The sequence below is a fragment of the Colias eurytheme genome, chromosome 6 (genome assembly GCF_061535395.1).
Source record: "Colias eurytheme isolate Ceu_HAF_F1 chromosome 6, ilColEury1 Martin Lab GWU primary, whole genome shotgun sequence".
In the NCBI taxonomy this organism is placed as follows: Eukaryota; Metazoa; Arthropoda; class Insecta; order Lepidoptera; family Pieridae; genus Colias; species Colias eurytheme.
In genome coordinates this window covers 3,704,791-3,721,230 of record NC_142985.1, presented here as the reverse complement: position 1 = coordinate 3,721,230, position 16,440 = coordinate 3,704,791, and the positions used below count along the sequence as shown (strand labels likewise).

The 16,440-nt window shown below is 30.9% G+C and overlaps 1 non-coding gene across 1 annotated transcript; it reads left to right on the top strand.

Annotated features, from left to right (window-relative positions):
- Positions 1 to 588: 588 nt before the first annotated feature.
- LOC149907547 (signal recognition particle RNA) lies at positions 589 to 884 on the top strand. Its single transcript, XR_016456878.1, has one exon.
- The last annotated feature ends 15,556 nt before the right edge of the window (positions 885 to 16,440 follow it).

Genomic DNA, 16,440 nt, shown 5'->3' with positions numbered 1-16,440 from the left:
TTTAAAACAAAGAATCATTTCAAATATTCAAACCGAAATCAGCTGTCAATGTTTGAATTTTGATTGAGTTGCGTTCATAATAAAAGTGCAAAAAAATAAACTACGTTAAAAATTTATACTAAAAAAACACAGAATACACCAACTTAGACCGTAGCTTATAAAATATAAAATAAAAGAAAATTAAATTATACTCATACTCATTGTATACGTAGTATATTATTATTAGTCTGTGCTCATATTAGTGTTGTGTTTTGTTTTTCGCGCCATCTACAAATCTATTCTATACTTACTATGACTACATTTTTACATTAGTAGGCATCTAAGTTTACATATGTAATACGCTACTCACGGTAAAGTTATAGAAAAAAATTATATATTTAATTTTTTAAATAATCAAACTGTAGAAATGAATAGTGCATAATTGTAAAATTGAATAATAAAATATAAAAAAAACAATACAAAGTATTAAATAATATATAGTTGTTAAATTGATGATAACAAATTGCTATTTGCTATCAAAATCCATTTATGATTTGAACTTGGTGCCTATATTTTTTCAACTGTTTCAAAATTTCGCGGTATACTTCGACTGGGAGCGTGGCGTCTCCTGTAATCCGGCTACTCGGATGTCGGGCTCGGAGGATGGTTTGAGGTCGGGAGTCCTGGTGCTGTGTGGTCCATGTTGACTGGACGTCCACACTAAGCCTGGTATTAATATGGACCCCCCGGAGGAGTCTGGGGGGTGCAGGTTAACTAAGGAGGGGCGAACCGGGCCAGGGGGGAAACCCAGCAGCCAAAAGTCCCCGTATCGGGCAGTAGTGGGATAGCGGCCGGGAGTGGACGCTCAGTATCAGCCCGACCAATACAATCAGACCCGTTCCTTTTGCTTCCATTTAATTTGAAAGTGAAAATATAATGTATTCTGTTTTTTTGTTTCGTTAGTTTTCTTTGTGGTCTTCAATGAAAAACTACAAATATGGCTCGCTTTAATAGAGTACATAATATTATTATAGACTATAGAATATTGGTTTTATTTTTTATTTCAGCACTGGACAGAATTAAAAGAGTTCAACGTGGGATATCAAGAATATTCAACAACAGCGAAATAAATTCTAGAAACTGACAAGATCACAAATGTAGACTTCAGAGACAGGTAAATGCGTTCCGGTTGTATACTTGTGTAGTGCACTTTCAAATCTCAAGGTCCATTTGAAGTCCTTTCAATGTAGGTACTACCACGTACTACGCCCATTTGAGTGGACCCAATTATTTGACCGTTACTACAATGTAAAATCAACCTTCTCAAGATAATATTAAACCTCATTTTAAGGAAACAATAGCTATTGCGGATTGCTACATATGTATTGTATTTATTTGTTAACTTAATACCATAATTAATTATTTTAATGGGATACTATTGTGCTGGACATTGATTTTGATAGCGGGTGGGATTGGTCACGTTTCGGAACATACCTTGTGTTGATAGCGGATTTAGATTTAAGATTTAGGTATAGGAATGACCTTAATTGTATTATATATATCACGTTTTTAAAATGCAAAGTCATGCCTATAGGATTAAATTATTGTTGTTAGTGATTAAAGTCCTTATAAATTTCGTTCAAAGATACTAAACAATTGTTTTCGATCTGGATAAAGGCTAAACTCAGCTAGTATAAAATAATTGAGTAGGTATATTAGGTACCTTGTACCTACTCTTTACTGCGTAACTATCTATATAACTAAAATGACTATACTATAAAATAAAAATTAAAGTCGTAATATTTTGTAATCTATTGTAATACGAGTAAGTATGTAGTTCAATATTGTAAATTAGTTCATACGTATTTGCATGTGAATTATTTATATATTTTTACCACACATTACTTAAATTATGAATATTTAATGCAATTATTAGTTCATTGATGATTTGGTATGCGAAAACAAATACATACATGACTGACCAACATTGTAAATCGTGTGATCTGCGTATTTTTTGAAAGCTTTCCCCGATAGACATAAAAATAGGAATCTCTGTTTAATAATGTTTATTAACCCTTAAATATCGTAACCAGTTTTTTCAATAAACTATGTACAATCAAATATTTATACCTCCTACTTCATTGAATTGCATTTAAGCTTTACAACCAGTTTGAACTGCATTAAAATGACATTTGCGTCATAATCATTACATTAAATAATATTAAAGCCGGTAATGTTAAACGATATTGACCAAAAATAGTGCACTGGTGATAAGAATTACATAATAGCTCCTTTCACGAGCGTTGTGTAAGTATCGACTGCTTAAAGAATAGGTTCCGATATGAAAAGGCTTTCAAATCCTAAACCAGATTTATAATCTGTGGAATATAAATGTCACTTTTTTAAATTATGAAACCTTTGTAATATGTACAATTTGGCGTGCAATTCAATAGCGTATAGACCGGACTCTCAGTGGAGTTTCGTTTGCAAAAATAGCGGACCTAAATCTGACTTCTGATATATATTGTATAGATCCCAGACATCCTATAGACATATGTTGCCAACCAGTTTTGTGGTCCCCCTCTCCCCACCCCGATAATTAAATATGGCATACAAAGAAAAAAATAAAAATTTCCAAAACATGTTGTGTGGGGTATCAAATGAAAGAGCTTATTAAGTAGATCACGAATATATAGCATACTATAACATTTCTTACACTTTCTCTAAGATTTTTTAGAAAATTTACAAAAATGCTCCATTTTTGAGTTAACTTTAAACCACTATAGATTGAAAACTCATGAATATATTTTTTAAATTATTGTTTTAAATAATTAACAATAGTCCATTTTCTTTGTACCTATGCCATATTTAATTACCGGGGTGGGGAGAGGGGGACCACAAAACTGGTTGGCAACATCTGTCTATAGGATGTCTGGGATCTATACAATATATATCAGAAGTCAGATTTAGGTCCGCTATTTTTGCAAACGAACATATCCTTGGAGCCTGCTCTAGTAGGTATTATATAATTTAAAATTTTTTAATTTAATTCTGTACTTCACGATATTCATAGACACTCGTAGTCAATTTTCTTTTAATCAGTTTTAGTATAGCGTTTACAATTTTGATTAGATATCTTATTCTGATGTTATTTTCGATTTATTTCCAAGTTACACAATGTAGGTATTTGGATTTGAAATGTTATGGAAAATACGTCAAAATGAATTAAAATTTCCAACATCTCTTTTGACCTGGGGCCTTAGACAAAGTAACAATTAAAAAACGATAACGAAGTTAGAAAAGGCAAAAATGTATGGGATTGACATACGCCGCGTTAGATCACGTGGTCTATCTAATGTCAATCCCATACATTTTTCATTTTCTAACTTCGTTATCGTTTTTTAATTGTTACTTTGTCTACAGGGCCTGATTTAGATGTTTGCATGTAGCACTGCTAGTAGGGCAACATTTTCATCAGTTTTGTAAAAAAATATGGCAGTTGTAATTAGTCGAAAAAAAATTGTTTGAATAATTAGAGCTTGCTCTACACGTGATCATGCTGCCAACTAAACAAAACACATATACCTAGACCCTTATCCTTCAGTGAGATCTAAGCCTGACCAATACTTTTCGCCTTAACTATTAGGCCGCGCTAACTGCATGTATTGTTTCTTATCTCTCAACACAATAACACCTAATGCATTATTAAAACTAACAATATTATTGCAACACAAAGCTACAGATACATGCGATTACATTGTACCAAAGTTTCGCACTAAATGAGGTGTTATTGTAATTAAAAGGATAACCTTAACTTGAGGTCACCTAAAACTATTCACTTAACCTCGCCACCTATACGCACTCTTACTGTATCCCATTAAAACTTAATACATATTATGTAGACCGGCTATTAAGCGTATTCTTAAAGAACAATTACTTTACATTACTGCTATCTCGCTGTATGGTATGTAATTACTTTGAGGTTGGAGTATTTATTTCTCTAGTTATACTTAGCGATTAATTCATTCCTCTGTAAAGTGGATGGTAAGAAAAGATATGCTTAAAAAAATATTTTTAATATAAAAAATATAAATTTATTGCGGGTACACCCCCTACAGAGATTTGGCCATGGTCTACCACGTTGGCCAAGTCCGGGTTGATGGATGACGCAAATTTTTTGGTTCCACGACTGGCTGGTTTCATCATGATCTCGAAACTCCAAATTTCATTTAAAATTTTTGGCACGTTCGTCTAGCACCGATAGTCGGGGACTTTCTGATTTAAGTCGGAGGCCTTAACGGCTGAGTCACCTGCTCTATTTTTACAGACATCATATCCATACTAATATTATGTATTCGCAAGGCAGTTTGTATGGGCGTTATGTTATTCCGTCTGGACTGCAGAAAATATTGGAGAAGGATATTAATAGAACCGTGAGCCTCGAGGAAATGAAAGAGCGGATGGAAATTCGTATAATCATAACAATTGTTACACGATAGAAAAGGAAAAGAAAAAAAAAGTGTTATTAATAATAAGTAATATGAACCGGATTTCCAATAGATAAAACGACGAAGACAAAATAGTGTCAAATCATTAGTGCACAGAAATTTTATAGGTCACTTAAAAAAAAAAATATCCACTCTATCTCTATAATTATGTGGCATGAAATAAAACAAAACGTTTTATCAATTAACTGATTTGAACACGCGTCCATTACAATATGTATAAGGTTCTAGTTGCATACAATAATGGTAACAACACAGGAACCTTGATATTAATGTCTCAATAAGATTAAGTGTTTTCTATTTCAATTTGTCATATTGCAACAATCACTTATAAAAGTCATGCATCAAAGGTTCTAATGATATTTTTCATTAATTACAAGCCTACTGAGGAGACAAAAGCATGACCTTGATCGATTTAATTTTGACAGAGTCATCGATACAAAATCGAACATTGACACGACGTGTTCGATCAATGTGTAATCGTGATGGAAATGACATTGCCATATTATGTAGGTACGTAAGTACTACATGAATTAAATCGGGGAGTACGCAGCATTATGAAAAATCCAAGGCAAAATCAAAGGGTATTCTGGAAATTTGATTTTATCTGCTAATTTAAGTCATAATTAGATGGTATTTTACATTTGTAGTTTTATATGGGTAAAATTAAAACGATTAGTTTTGCTTCAAACCGTTTATTCCAGAAGTTGCCAAAAGCTATCCATAAGTTCACCTAAATATAAGATCTTACGAGTCAATATAATTCACTTTTTGCACTACAGGGTCTATTAGTAATTAGTATTACTATTCATAAAATCTACTTTGTGGATTATTAGTTTAACAAAATAGACAATCCCACGAATAAGCATAGATTTACTCTTGTACAACTGTACTTCTCAGAAAGTGGAACAACAAATAACTCTAAAAGCGTGCGCATATTTGCAAGCCGAATATTTGATCTGATGTGACCTTTTGATCGATACAGATTTACCATTGAACTTGTGTGACTCTATTTTGCAACTGACATGCCTTTTGTCATTTCCGAACGAAGGCTATCGTTTATCGACGTGAGACATTTTGTTAGCGAATTAGAAGTTAAGTGACAATGCTACACGCAAAAGATGATGATACGGGGTGTCGAAATCAGCCTTCTGTTCAATGAAGGGTTGTGAAATATATGTGTTGGATAATTTTGTTAGCGTGTGTTACCTATTCTTATGTTTTTCTTGTAATGCAGTTTTCATAGATCCGATAATTGACATAACCTTTTCACGCGGGTCATGTTTACAATGTCACGATTTTGTTTCAATTGTTTTTGCCTTCGAATTAAAAATGCGTGTCGCGATTCGGTTATAGGTGTTATTGGTTACATAAATATAGCACGATCGAACTATGTTTTGTTTATTTGAAAAATAAACGTATGTTTTCAGCTCTTGTATGCTGGGTTCATTCGATTTGAGTTATTATCTTATATATTTTATATAAAATTACTCGAGGACAGTCAAATTTTAATAAAAGTAATTACAAAAATTAGTTATTTAATGAAATTTACTCACGAATATAACATTAAGTCAAAGTAATAAAAATCGATTTCCTCATTACAATGGACAGGCATTTGAGATTGCTAAACCGCTTTGAAATTCTATTGTTACTGTCAATATATAAGTTTTTTTCGCATTATGCACAGTTTCCCATATTCGCGTGTATTTCGTACGATGAGGTAATAGTGAAGAATAGGGTATTATCAAATGTTTGTAATAGACGTGTGCTGTCGAAACAACAAATGCACTTTGTTTGGGATTCGTAGAGTTTATCTGCATTGTTAGATATTATCTCTACTAATTAAACGAAATTAATCTTTTTCTTGTAGCGCATAAACGCTGAAACTATATTATGTAGATAATATGTGGGTTTAACGTTAAATTTTATTTAGAAGATATATTTAAAACCGTTGCTTTATATAGTACATACCATGTATTATGTATTGAGAAATTCTTATTTTTTGGTTAAATATATTTCGATGGATAGAATTTGTCGAAAGAACTCTACAGTTGCGAAATAAAGTATTCATATAATTTGATTAGTTAACAATAACCTATAAATATGTTAATATGAATATCTGTCAATAATAAATAACATAGTTTGCACAATTTACTTGTGAATTTATTTGTATGTCGAAATGTCATAAGAAATGTAATTCGTATCAAATGTTTTTGCTAGAGCACAAGCATGGTGACTGGCAGGCCTTGGCCAGGTACCTACTATTGGAGTTATATACAAGTATGCGACTACGCTAAATCTACATAGGTATAAGGGTAAAGATTTTGTAATACAGCCGCTGTTATAATATGATAATGTCATTCGTTAGTACGTCTAATGATCGCTCTAGAAATAGCGATCGAATATGTATTTTTTGCATAAACATATCGGCTAATGATCTGCAATTATACTATTTAAGAAAGAGCTAAAAAATTACTATAACTTTGGTGCTAAAATTTGCAAGTAATTTTATGTGCTAGGTGTGTCTTAATTATTTTTTAACTTAAATAGCCAATTAGTTGTTAGAAGTGAACAAGGAACAACGAAAAATCGATCACTGATCTCATTAGAAATATTTTTTTTATCTAATTCAATTATTTTTCAAGTCGAAATACTTTGAGAGGTTTGAGAAGGAATTACCTATAGTTCCACTATACTATAAAATATTTGGTAACTACGATAAGATAATGGATTCATATGTAAGAAGTTCTAAGTTTTCCCTCATGTTTTCCTCTCAAAATGAATATGATATCTATTCTATGTCTACGTCTACGCCATATCAATTTTATGCAACAGGGAAATGCGGCCGCCTCAAAGAAAAAGCTCTAAGAGTTTCAACCGTATGCATATGTATTTACAATAAATATTCCTGCTTCTGAAATAGTACGTATGTAAACAGGAATCCACTGATGGCATGAAATAAACAGTTAGATTCCACGTATTGAATGCAGTACATTTCCTTAACCGCCGATCAGATAGTGTGTACCTACTACAATATGAACGAATGAATTATGCACATTTCCCAGCGGTGAATGAACAAGGAAACACCCACTGTGAAATGCAAATTCCATTCAATTTCGTATCGGAACGCGATCGAATGTCACTTGATTTCGCAAGTATTAGAATAGCTGATAGTTCGGCACTGCAAACAATGGCACAATGTACCTGACTGCTTGACAGGTTACCAAATAGTATCAGATGGTATGGCTAGATCCTATTGATATAAGGGGACAGGAATCAATATCGAATTTACGTCAGATGATTGAATGATTCCATTCGTTAAGTGGGTGAACTTGCATTATGTCACATTTATATTACTAGGAAGGTATATGTTACTGTTAAAACATACATGTACGAATATGTAAATGAAGTTTATCTGCCTGCCACCACCCCTACACTGGATATCTTGATAAACAATAAACACTACATTTAACTTATAATTTTTGCCTAAAATATTACAGAATCTGAAATACCAATATTTATTGATCATATTATGAAAAATTTATTAACAAATCAGCAATGTATATGAGCAGTCTTAGATCAAGAATGAAGCATTGACTTCATAGTAGTATATTTTATGGCTCTCGTATAAATAATTTTATAATAAATTAAGTCAAGCCCAGCAATTTTCCAAGTAATTTTCTGATTTCAATGCTGTGGGAACTGAGTCTAGAACTTGTTGGAAGCTTGAACGGTAATTATCATAATAAACTAACACTTTGACGACTTTGATTAAAATCAATTACTCTATGTTGTTTTGTTCATTAGATAAAGCAATCCGTAGAGCAAGTAGCTGAAGGCAAACGAGCAAATCGGTCATTGTTTGTTACTTTGTTAATTTGATAATAATTCAAAAAGTACAAAAATTAGTAGCTGTCTGTGGGTAAATTCTAACACAAATTATGAAATAAATCCTACAAAGTAGGTACATTACTTGCATTGTATTAGCCAAAGGTCAGTTTGTCGATAAGAGTCCAGTTGCAATGTAATGGAATGTCCATAACGCCTTGGCATTTGGAAATTGGTTCATATTGTTGACGTAAAGTGAGGCAGGATTTATTTGATAAATTGATCATACTGTCCTTGCTGTTTAGCTTTGGTATTAGACGTTGATTAAGCGGAAATAAATATAATACGTTATAATATAATACGTTAATTTATTAAGGTACAAGGAAATGGTAATTGGAAACGAATTCAATTGAGAGCTTTTATGTAGATAGTGAATAGTGTGAAGGAAGTGTTAAAGAATATCAACGTAATTAGCAAAAGCAAAATAAATAAACATTTTGATTGATGTTTAACGTATTTCAATTAAAGTGGTTATTTAGTAAATTATTCGGCTTTCAATTACATATTGTAAACCACGCTGTGATTAAGTGATTAAATATTTTGTTATGGCATCTACGAACGATTGATCAGTCGCCTTTTCTTTTATAAATTTTCAAATGAATTTTTTTGTGTTTTATTCAGTTGCTTTAAGTTTTGATACAACAAAATATTGATATAATTTATCTAAAATTCATAATGTTTGAATTATTAACATTAATAATGCGATGTACAATATTACTTAGATTGGAGATACGTTGTAGGTACAATACATATTAGATAAAGTAAAGACTAAATAAATATTAATTATTCTATTCTACTATGTATACGTTTTAACCAATATATTGTGTACATCATAATTTATAGATATTTAATTCACACATTTCAACTGTTATAATATATTTTATTCGACGAAACGGTCTAAGGATGTGCAAATTTTAGTTTAACATTAGGTCAATGTCGTGTCAGAAGTCATTAGCCGATGGAACTTGTTACGAAGGCATCTGTTTGACGAACGCGGCTATAGGTATTTCTTAATAAATAAATATTGGTAGTAATATGTAGGATAGGAATATATTAAATTAAAAAATGTATTTTAATTTCTCAGGTTCCCGTGACAAATGGATAATATGAATCTAATCACAACTCTCGAGTAAAAAATTCTACAAATCGTTCACATTGCAGAGTTCGCTAAAGAAATATAATATGAATATAATAATAAAATTATGTACAGTAATCAGTATACCAATCTTTATAGTATACTTTAACATACTTTATTTATATACATATTCTTTTTTTCCGATGATATAAAAACAAAGATTTTGTTACAAGTCTAATAAATTTTATAGTGATTCTAATGAACTAGTTTTGATAATATGGTCAGAAATATTTTGGTTCAATAAAATTAACACTAATTGCTGTGGAATGTATGTAAAATCTACTTTTAACACTTGGAAGCATTGTGCAATGTAAATAAACTTGATTTATTCATCTGAACTTGAATTCTTTATCTGTTGATTTGAATACTTGATTAAAATAAAACGGTGCGTCTTACATCACGTTACTTTGTTAATTAACCTGACCAATATTGTTTTTAATAAAGTTAATTAAATAAAATTAAATACCTAAATTTTACCTTAAAAAAATTAATTCATTGCTCGAAAAGTGCCCACAAAAATGTATATTTATGTAATAATTTGAGTCATGTAAAAGTATATAAATTATTTAATCTCGATAAAAAATACTCCGTTACGGATTGCTAAATATTTGGACTACGACCAAATTATAAAAATAATTATTTTTAAGGCCCGTCTAGACTAATTATGCCATAGCCAACTTTGATTTCCGGTGATAAAAATGTGTTTTTTTTTTCAATCGGCCTTTAAGGTCATCTAGTTTTTAAAGTCTAAGCAGTTTGTAGACTGCGTGATAAAATTAAATAGCAATACTTATAAATTATTTCGCAAATGACTAATCTATATTTTTTAATGTACTACATTCACTTTCGATACAATTTTATAATTAATTATTCGAATTTTTTAAATTACTTCAGACTTGTTTTCTGGGGTAATTATAGCCTTCGGTACATTTGATTAATCGATATTTTTTATTTGATTTAGTTTGCGTGATGGACGCTTGAAGTAATAAATAAATAAATAAATAATTAATATTTCGGGACAATTTTCACACACGGCACGATCTGATCCCATACTAAGCTTTCGCTTGTGTTATGGAAACCAGATATAATATTAAACGTTAGATTATTTTAAAAGCTCGCGTGATTAACTTTGAACAGTATCAGTGGAACAATCTTTTCCCATTCATATTTAATGTTTCTAATTCAAATTGTCCTTCTATTTACTTTTGCATAATTAGCCGTTCCTACTTTTTTAAATAACTAAAGTCTAAACTACCTACTTGACATATGAATCACATTTTTAGAATCTAGGTAATTTGAAGATGATGTAATTTGAAGACTCGAAATAGGAAGAATACAAGAAAAATAACAGTAACTTAATTAGATTCGAAATTGATTCTGAACAGGACATAGAGACATGAGCATGTTTCCTGATAGTATAAACTTGTACTGTAGGAAATTATAAATGACAATTAAAAAGGTTATTTTTTGTCCTACTATAATTATCTTACATTTACGAAATGTCAAGTAATATAATGTTTCCTAATCGGACCTAACGATTTTAATGGCCAGTATCTATAGAAATATCATTCCATAGTGGGTACAAGTTTAATCTCAAAAAGTGTATGCGATTTTAGTTTATATTCCTATGACTTTAAAAAGGTAAACAGCATGTATAATTAATAGCCGTATACAGCGTTAGTATAAAGTTTTATTACCTGCTAAATGTATGTAGAAAACATATGATTATCGATTACGTCGTATAATTATTTATTATTACATAAATTGGTGTTAATTGGACAACTTCTGCTGAACTTTGCGTGGTTAATGTAACTAGATTTTTTTTTGGATTTTATCCTACGTATATAAAATTTATTGTCATATAATATCAATTAAAAATAGGATGAAATCATAGAATAATTAATGAGGTTCTGTCAAAATTTGTTAATAACTTAATAATATTATAAATGTAGAGTCTGTATGTTTAAGGAATTTAATATTTATTAAGTTATACAAATAAGAGAAATTTGACTCGATATCAGCCCCAAATAGTGAAAGACAGAAATAAGTCAAACTGAAGAAAAGCCAAGAGAAAAGCTCATGATCGATTATTGTCACAGCAAATGTGTAATATAAATTATTATCTACTATTTACTTGTACATAGTAAAGATTCAGAAAAGTAGCTCCCATTTACAACTTTTATCATAGATATACATTCATTGTTATTATCAAGTTATTGCTTAACCAAAAGCTCCTATCAAAATGTAACAATACTTATTGTGCATACGATATCCTTATTGCTCTGTATTGTTATAAGTTTTAATTGAATGACGGATCAAATTCTCGATATATTCGATTTCGCGTGTCAATTTATCTTTGATAGTTTTTGAGCAATGTACAGAACTGAAGGTCAGTTTACATCATGATACGTATTGTGTTGAAACATTGTCGTTCTGTCAGTTCATTACCGAGATATTGATTGAGTTCCGATCATGATTGCCTGTGGTTACAATGGGGCTGATTTGTACAATAACATAAAGAAATCGCGGTACAGTAGGCGGTTGTGCAAATGTATTATTTACACGCATTTGTAGGTATACAGGGTGGAAATTTTTAATGGGCTCTGGAAGGAAAGTAAACGGTCGTGTTAGTGCAGATCTGTTTCTTTTTAAAAGGAATGTTTCCTTTCAGAAAATTTTGCTATCTCCAGTATTTCAAGCACTTCTCCCCCCAGTCTAGGAAATTTCCATCCTGTATAATTATGCAATATGCATTATAAGACGCCGAGAAATGAATGGATTAAAGTAATTATCAAGGATTTGCTTTTAAGAATTTCTGAAAATTATTTTTTATTGAAGCGGTAGTTAAATGCTGTGAGATAATTCCGATGGCAATGGGATTAAATATTTCAAAATTTACTAAATTTATTTCCGACTTAATTTATCGAAAAGCTCACATTTAATCCATTTTTTTAATGTGTCTGAAAAATATATAGGTACTTTACACATACCGATATGATTATTATTATTCTAAATTATTTTTGTATGTATTGACTCCGATTTTTAAAAGTAATTTTAGAAGAAGTACATACAATACACATACATCTAGAGCCGTAATTCCTTGTGGAAAATACTAAATACTGATGTATAAAAGTTATCGAGTATTATGATATGAAAACATAATTTTTTTTCTTAACCAGTGGTTAAAAATAACCGAAGGCTAAACAAGTCGCGATATTGATTACAAAAACAACTTTCACCAGTTTTCCATTACAGATTAATGCTTCATAGAATTTTGTTCGCAACTATATTGCCTAAAATGCGACTACATTTTTGTAATAAACGAATTGTTATGCAAATGAATATTTTTGACGAGTCGTATGTGGTAATTGCTATTGCATTTACCACTGCAATTAGACGGATTTTAAATGAGTTTGTTTCAAAAGATTAAGATAATGCTTTTTTTGGTAATTTGTAGGACTAGCCAGTCTTGACCATTATATATTTGTATTTAGCAACATTATACCAAAAATCGTTGGATATTTTGAGATTTTATTAAGATACTAGCTGTGCCCCGCGGTTTTACCAGCATTACTCCGCTCCTGTTGGTTTTAACGTGATGATATAAAGCATATAGCCTTTCTCAATAAATGGACTATTATCTAAAACCAATTCATAAAGAATTTTTCAAATCGGACTAGTAGTTCCTGAGATTAGGGCGTTCAAACAAACAAACACTTTAGAATATTAGTATACATTATGTGTAGTTTGTTTACGTAAATTTTTATGAAATGGATGCTTGAGATACTTTTAAGTTAGAGAAACATAAAAATAAAAATTCATTGCACGGTTTACGAGATAAGCGTAATATCATTTCATCAATGTAGAGTTCGCGCTTCCTCCTAAGATGAGAACTTTACAGATATTTTGTATGTATTTTTAAGGATTATTTTAATGTATTTTAATAAAAACTTAGCAATTTATTTATTTATTTTTGTAATTGCTTGTTATAACATATTTAAGGATAGGAGGATATCTATAGATATAGAGTAGTATCTAATTTTATTCAATAAGGCTTGGTTGCAGTAACTTATTTAAAACTTGTTTTTTATTCGTTCTTACGCTTTCGTGTAATTCCATTTCTATCTCGGTTCCCATAACATTCCATGAGTTAACCACAAAATAAAAGAATATCAAATAATATTTCAACAACAATATAGACGTTTTTTCCTCGCTCCTATGTAATTTTCCTGCAAATATGTAATCTGTAACAAGGTACCTACAACCTTACAATTGCCATTGCCCATAGCACCGGCATGTATCAAGAAATTCGCTTTGGTTGCTCAATCTCGTTATTATTTGAAAATTTATAGCATGTGCAAGACCACAGGCATTCGAGTTTACGACTTTGTGCAATACAATAGCTTTAGTACCTATTTGTTACCAAATGTTTAAAAGTTTACATTGAAAACAGGCGTGATACTGATCAGTATTTGTTTAAGATATTTGGTTTAAAGCTAGATGAATGACTCTAACATTCGCTTTTATAACACACAGTTTGTGAAATAAATTTCCAGGGCTTTGTTTATTGCAAAACATTATATGTAAAGCAGAGACATATTGTATCCCTGTGTTTATTATAGGCTTATAATATTTAAAGTTCTCAACGAGCCTGTTATTAGCATTGCACGATATAATTTATATCTGTTGAGATTGATATAACGTTTCTACGTTTCTTACGTCGCTCCGTTATCTGATAGGGCGTGGTAAAGTAGGCTATCGTAATAGAGATTTTGTTGTTCAAGCTTATTAGATAGTTCACAGATTAATAGATAAAAACAATAACTTACTACGTGCAACATTACTGGAACAATAGTTGCCGTGGTAATCATTACAGTTTCCTTATAAGAATATTCTGTTTAAATGGTTAGAGAACAGTAATTATTCGTACGTTTCTAATTTTCAAGGCTCCCTTACAAGGCTTGCGGTTTCTGGGCAGTCTCACTTGCTTTGTTAGGAGATAATTTGCACTGAAATTGGCATGCAACATAATTGCTACGCTTATGGTTTATTTTTGAAATGTTTAGTCATATTTTAGCGACTAAGGTGTTGTTATAGTTTCTAATTGTGGGAACCGTCTAGTTTAAAATAGTTGTTATAATGTCTAGGATTTCAAAATATCTATAAGAATATTCACATAGGAGTGTGTAAATATTGTTATGTAGTTTAATGTGTGAATATTTTTTTTAAGTGCACAATAATTTTGAAGAGGCATAAGATATAATTTAGTTATTTATCTAACATAGAAAGAACATGCAACTTGTTTGAACAGTAAGTAAAGTACACTTTGAAGAGAAAAAATCCAGTATTTGTCTATTTGTTATTTTATTTTTATACGGTTGGACATATAGGCTAGTTATGTATAAGAAAAGTATACCAAATATGCATACAATCTTACTTAGTTGTTTATTTCAAGGATTTTTAGGCATACGTCTGTGTCCATAATGTTTAATGATGCGCCTGCTATGTACGTAGAATATGTGAACTATTACTAATTAGGTAAATAAAGTCGATGTCACTTATAAGAACGTTCAACCATAAAAGTAGAGATTTAAAGTAAAGATTCCAAAGCCATAAAATTAATATACTTATGAATTTAATACGTATAAGTCAAGATAATATTATACAGGATATGCTGAAGGTATTTTATGCGGACGTCAATATGTGAGACGGAAAAATTGACGCTCTATCATGGGAATGTGTACTCTGATATTACGAGTTAAATGCTAAAATTGATTGTTTTAATTGCTATATAGTCCACTCGAAACCAGGTGATAGTTGAAAGGGTTCAACAGTTGTTGGAAAGGTCGTCGCAAGGTCGTTGCATGTCCGACAGAATGGCGTTACGCAGATTAACATTTTTCGTAATTAATCGTGATTTTATTAATTATTTCTTTAGTTAACGGTTTACGGTATATTTGGGAATTGGTCAATTGTTTGTACATCATATCGGGCAGTTAGATGGAATGATGAAATACAACGATATTTTTTCAATTTGATTGACATTCTATTAATAAATAATCAATTTCTAAACTATCTGTAAATTGGCGTAGAATCTTGTTAATTAGGTATTTACAGTTTGTGAGAAATATATTGTAACAGTTCGTTAAAAGAACTTTATATTTATAACACTTCAATAACTATCTCTACCTTTTGAAGATGTCACAAACATAAAACTTATAACTATCTATAAGATATTTATGAATGAGAACACCAGTGGTAAATACATAGCATATATGAATTCAGGATACAGGTATCCTTACAATAACAAACTCAGCATTATCAATAATCATAAGCCATTCATAAAGAAGAGCACGTTTTCCACTTCCCCATTCAATCTTGTAAACTCCAGTGCAAATAACTAAAATATTTCAAGAATTATTTGCAGATTAAACAAAAGCGAAGTACAATAAACCCAATGCAGTTTGCAATAAATATTTCAGCGCGCGATATTCGACTCGCTGCATATGGTAATAAAAGTCATAGTCGTATGTATTTAGTGTTCAAAGTTAACTGGTGTAAAGCATTCCCGTTCGATTTAATCTGGCGTCACGAGCGTGCGATTCGTGTTACATCGTAAATTTTTGTAAGCGTTCGAATTTCCGCGTGCCTAGCTCCGGGAGTACAATGTGGTCCATGTCTAGAGAGAAGGACTTAAACTTTGAGATAAATCGAGGCAGATTTGTCAAAAATATTTTGAAGTTTAATGTATGAAGAAATTGATGTGTTAGTGTAATGAGGTATTGTAAGAGTTCGGGAAGAGTAGATTAAAGATTGCAAATTATTACTTTATTAAATAATCTCATGGATGTGGTGAGGGTACCAGAATTTAATGTAGAATATTATAATCTTGTATAGCATTTGATTGCTATTTTATGATATTTCTGAATGCTT